We start from the raw sequence: 5,595 nt of genomic DNA, 5'->3' as shown, positions 1-5,595 counted from the left end.
CATTTTATTTCTTTTTTTGTCTGATCCCCATGGATAGGACTTCCAATACTATGTTGAATAGAAGTGGTGAGAGGATGCATCCTTGTCTTGTTCCAGAATTTAGGAGGAAGGCTTTCAGCTTTTCAGCTTTAGTATTATGTTGGCTATGGGTTTGTCATAAATGGCTTTTATGTTGAAATATATTCCTTCTATACCCACTTTGGCAACGGTTTTTATCATGAATGGATGTTGAATTTCATCAAATGTTGTTTTCTGACTCTGTTGAGATGATCATGTGCTTTTTGTCTTTTCTTTTGCTGATGTGGTGTATCATATTGATTGATTTGCATATATTGAACCATCCTGTGACCCTGGAATGAGTCCAACTTGATCATGGTGTATGATCCTTTTTATGTTGTTGGATTCGGTTTGCTAATATTTTGTTAAGGATTTTTGCATCTATATTCATCAAAGATAGTGGCTTGTAATTTTCTTTTTTTTGTAGTTTCTTTGTCTGGTTTTGGTATCTGAGTGATGTTGGCTTCATAGAATGACTTTGGGAGTGTTTCCTCCTCTTCAGTGTTTTCAAAGAGTTTGATAAGGATCACTATAAGTTCTTTGTGTGTTTGGTAGAATTCCCCAGTGAAGCCATCCAGTCCTGGACTTTTGTTTACAGGAAGTTTTGTTTGTTTGTTTGTTTTTTCCTAGAAAACAGCATGTTTATTGGGGGTAGCCTCACTCCTTGAGGGAGAAGTGCATCTTGTCATTGATCATCTTGCGTGCTTGGGGTTCAGGCGCTTGAGGATCTGGACCAGCACATTCACCCTCTGCTTGCTGCTCAGCCTCATCTTCTTGGTCTGGAACTTTTTCAGAAGGTCCTTGGTGGTCATGGGCTTCTGTGTCATGTAGTGGCACATGGCATCCTCGGTCACCTGCACATTGCCGCTGCTGGGGGTCGACTTCCCAGACTGGAGCTGAGGGATAGACTTCCCCAACAGGCTCTGGGGCCTGGGGTCCAGCCACAGCCTCTTGGCCACTGGTGGCTGGTCCGCTTCTGCTTCTCCGGCTTGTTGGTGGCCGCCTGCAGGGTGGAGGAGGTGCTGCCCGTCTCCATGGTGGGTGTGCCTGGCTGGCTGTTGACCCGGGAGCTGCCTCCCTATGGCTTCCACTCCTTCTTGGGGGGTGTCTTCTTCTTCACCATGAAGAGCGCCAAGGAGACCTCGCAGTCGATGTCACTCTCCTCCGAGCTGTCCGACTCCTTGCTGCTGTCTTTCCTCCGCTTCTTCTCCTGTGGTGTGGGTGCCTTCTTCTCCTCCTCCTCCTCGTCCTCCTTGGGTGGCTTCTCCTCCTCACTCTCCTCGCTGCTCTCACTCTGCTCACCCACGCCCTTGGGGCCCTCCTCCTGCTGGGTGACCTTGGGCTTGCCCTCCTGCTCGTCATGGGAGCTGCTGAAGCCGTTGGACATATAGCCCACCTCCTGGCCCTCAAAGTCCCTGCCGTCACTGTCCTCAAAGGCCTCGTCATCTGACCCCTTCTTCTTCCTGCCTCCCTTGCTGGGCAGCACCTTCTTCTTGGCCTTGGGAGCTCTGCCGCCTCCTCGCCGCTGGCCTCTCTGTTGTCAGACGACATCTCCATGTCGTCCTCCAGGTCGTGGATGCTCAGGTCACGGGCCTTCTTGCTGCCGCACTTTCTCCTTCTTCTTGTCCTGGTCCTGGTCCTTGAGCCGCTGCTGCTGCATGATGCCGAAGTGGTTCAGGACTTTGTTTCTCCTCTCCCACTCCTCCTCGGCCGTGAACATGTGGTATTTGGCCAGCAGCGTGAAGTTGTACCAGTTGTGCAGGGGGAAGGCCTCAAAATCCCCATCAGAGCACTGCGTAAAGATGTAGTAGGATGTGTTCTCTGTCAGGCCTCCCTTCTTTATGCCCTTGAACTTCTGGCCTGATTTGCTGTTGACACGGAGCAGCCAGGGCTGGTCCTCGGGCCGGAACTCCTTGAGGACAGTGCTGTACTTTTTCCTCTGCGCCTCCTCCTGGAGCTTGCAGTTGACCTTGCTGCTGGCACCCGACTGGGACATCTCTGACTCTTGGTAAATCTTGTTGCTCAGGTCACATTCCAGCCGGGCCTGATTCCAAGTAGTGAGGTTGACTTTATCGGCTGCATTGAAAGCCATGATATTATACTTTTTGGTGGTATTTTTGGGAACTCGGACGGCATACTCTCAGTGACATTCTGGCTGCTGGGGCCGAGGGCCACCATGGGCGATGGGTGATGGTAGGGGCCGGTCTGAACATAGTCCTTTTTGCCTCCCCGAGGGTCTGCATCCCTCGGTCCAGTGGAAGCTGCCCTAGAGGTGTCGGGCCTCTGGCTCTGACCAAGGACCCCAAGCCCGGGGTACAGTGGATCCTGGGAAAAGCTATACGGAGGCAGCACTGGGTCAGCGGTCAGCCTCTGAGGCCTCTTGTGCCACACCTGTGCCTGCGTGGCTGCCTATACTGGAAGGGAAACTCTCCAGCAGGCCACGTCACTGCAGCCGACTCTGAGTTAAAGGCAGCTCTTTCTGCAGCTGGCGTGCTGGCTGACTTCAATATATAGCACCAATAACCCCATCATGCTGCCTACAGGGAGTTTTTAAATTACAGATTCTATTTCACTTATAGTGATTGGTCTGTTCAAATTATCTGTTTCTTCTTGATTCAGTTTTGGCAGGCAATATGTCTCTAGAAACTTTTCTATTTTTTCTAAGTTGTCCATTTTGCTGGCAAATAACTGTTTATAATATTTTCTAATGATTTTTTGTATTTCTGCAGTATTGAGTGTTATTTCTCCTGTTTCATTTCTTGTTTTGTTTATTTGGGTCCTCTCTCTTTTCTTCTTGGTGATTCTGGCCAGAAGTTTGTCAATTTTGTTTATCCTTTCAAAAAATCAGATCTTGGTTTTGTTGATTTCTCTATTGTTTTTTAAATTTCTATTTTATTTATTTCCTCTCTGGTCTTTATTATTCCTTCATTTAAGTTTTGTTTGTTCTTCTTTTTCTAATTAGGTGGTAGGTTAGGTTGTTTATATGGGATTTTTCTTTTCTTTTCTTTTTTTGTGGAGGCCTATATTATTATGAACTTCCCTCTAAGGACTGCTTTTGCTGCATCCCATAGATTTTGTATGGTTGTATTTTCATTGTCATTTATCTCGAGATTTAAAAAAAATTTCCTCTTTAATTTCATTGTTTACCCATTGTTTTTTTTTTTAGTAGCATATTGCTTAATCTCTAGTGAATTTTTCATTTCAATTATTGTACTTCTCAACTTCAAAATTTCCCTTTAGGTCCTTTTTTATCTCTTAGTTGAGGATCTCTGTTTATTGATTTATTATTGTCACATTTTAACTTCATTGAAGCATGGTTTCCTTTTGTTCTTTGAACATAAGTATAATAGCTGCTTTGAAATATTTGTCTGCTGAACCCAGTGTTCAGTGAGGTCACAGAGAGGCAGTTTCTATTGGGTCACAGAGAGGGTCACAGAGAGGCAGTTTCTATTGGGTCACAGAGAGGGTCACAGAGAGGGTCACAGAGAGGCAGTTTCTATTGCCCCCCTTTACCCCTGAATATGAGTCACACTTTCCTGCTTCTTTGAATGTCTCAATTTTTTTTTGAGAACTGAACATTTTAGATAATATATTGTAGCAGTTTTGGATTCTGACTTTTTCCTCTGGAAGATTTTTCTTGTTGCTATTTTGCGTTTGTTTGTTCCTTGTATAGTAACTTTTCTGGGCTTAATCTGTAAAATTTCTCTCCCTTGCAGTGTGGCTACTGATGTGTCTGCTCTTTAAAAACAATACTGTTCTTTTAAATTTTATCTATTTAAAAAATTTTAAGCCTTGCTTTCTAGAGGTTGCCCCTGTTTCTGAATAGTTTTGTTGTCTTCTCAGGCAGAGATTATTCTCAAACACCTCAAACCAGTAAGACTTCCATGCTGTGTTTATGGAACTGTGTTTGGGTAGGGGAGCACACTCAATACTTAGGCTGTTTTTAAGGGCCTGAAATTTAATTCCACTCTACTATCTCATATCTTTTCTGAGCACGTGCACCACCTCAGGGATGGCCAGGAATACGTGGCAAAGCTGGGTCCTTTCTAGTCTCTGTTGTGCACATGTGGATGCTCAGTCAGGACTATGCTTCTTCCAACCAGGACAGCAGCCTCAGTCTAGTAGAGCCCTTCGCCCTTCCTGCTTGCCTGCCTCTGAGACTGGCAATGCTATTGGATGGGAGTGTCATCTACCATGCCAGATCTGGTGAACTCCCCTTGGATTGCAGTAGAAAAGCTACCGGTCTTCCCAGACTGCACCACCCTGGCCAAACGTCTACGTCAACTGAACTGGTTGGAGGAGATGTGAGAAGCTCTAGACCAGAATGCCACCGAATGCAATTTTAAAATCATAAGAAGTTCTTAGATTTTTGTACGCCTTTTGTCAATTTTTAGAGTGAAATGATTATTTATGTCAATTTTGTCCAACCTTATTTATTTATTTATTTTTGGCTGCCCTGGGCCTTTGTTGCTGCGCACGGGCTTTCTCTAGTTGTGGCGAACGGGGTTACTCTTTGTTGTGGTGCACGGGCTTCTCATTGCAGTGGCTTCTCTTGTTGTGGAGCATGGGCTCTAGGCACGTGGGCTTCAGTAGTTGTGGCTTGTGGGCTCAGTAGTTGTGGCTCACGGGCTCTAGAGTGCAGGCTCAGTAGTTGTGACGCACAGGCTTAGTTGCTTCATGCCATGTGGGATCTTCCAGGACCAGGGATCAAACCCGTGTCCCCTGCATTGGCAGGCAGATTCTTAACCACTGTGCCACCAGGGAAAGCCCCTTGTTCAACTTTAAAGTTGATTTTTGGGGAGAGGACAGAATTTGTCAATTTCACTCAGCCATAGCCAGAGGTCTGCTGGTGATACCAGTTTTGATTGCTTGGTTAAGGTGTTGTATTTAAACAAATTGTTTCTTCACTGTACAGTTACTATTTTTTTTCTGTTGTAGTTAAGTAATTTGTGTATAGCTACTCTGAGAATATATAGATGTTCTGTTCCTCATCAAACCTCTCCTCCTATATTTAGCATTCATTGATGTTTCCTGACTGATACAATTTTACTATTGTAAAATGGTAACTTCTCTACTTGGCACTGTACTGTGAGGACGCAGTTTCTCTATCACTCCATCCATCCATATGTCCATCCATTAGGTTATAATTTATTACTATTCTTTTTATTTTGATGCTAAACTTTTTGCAGATTTGTCCAGTGAGAGCTTCTTCAAGTTGACTCTTGTGTCTTTTTGATATATCTCCATCATTTTCTTTTGAGTATTTCCTTACTTTCTGACATTACAAGATGTCCTACGCTCATCAGAACCTTACCTGCCACAGTTCTATCCTTTGCCTACCTTTCTATTATGTGAACTTTCTTCCAGTGATTTGTAGAACTTTTATTTATTAATAATATTAATCCTTGCTAATATTTTCTCAAATCTGGTGTTTTACTTTTTCCTTAATTAATGTATCTTTTGTCATGCAGAGGTTTTATATTTTGATCTCAGTTCACTTGATAAGACTTTTTCCATACCAACTTTATAAATATGTAT

The 5,595-nt window shown here is 44.2% G+C and overlaps 1 pseudogene across 1 annotated transcript; it reads right to left on the bottom strand.

Annotated features, from left to right (window-relative positions):
* Positions 1–493: 493 nt before the first annotated feature.
* Positions 494–2,235, bottom strand: LOC308617443 (general transcription factor IIF subunit 1-like; annotated as a pseudogene). Its single transcript has one exon. The product of its transcript is annotated as a general transcription factor IIF subunit 1-like (transcript).
* Between the last annotated feature and the right edge of the window lie 3,360 nt (positions 2,236–5,595).

Source organism: Mesoplodon bidens, assembly GCF_964165515.1.
Source record: "Mesoplodon bidens genome assembly, chromosome: 5".
In the NCBI taxonomy this organism is placed as follows: Eukaryota; Metazoa; Chordata; class Mammalia; order Artiodactyla; family Ziphiidae; genus Mesoplodon; species Mesoplodon bidens.
The sequence above is the reverse complement of the archived record's forward strand: the minus strand, read 5'-3'. Positions and strand labels throughout refer to the sequence as shown.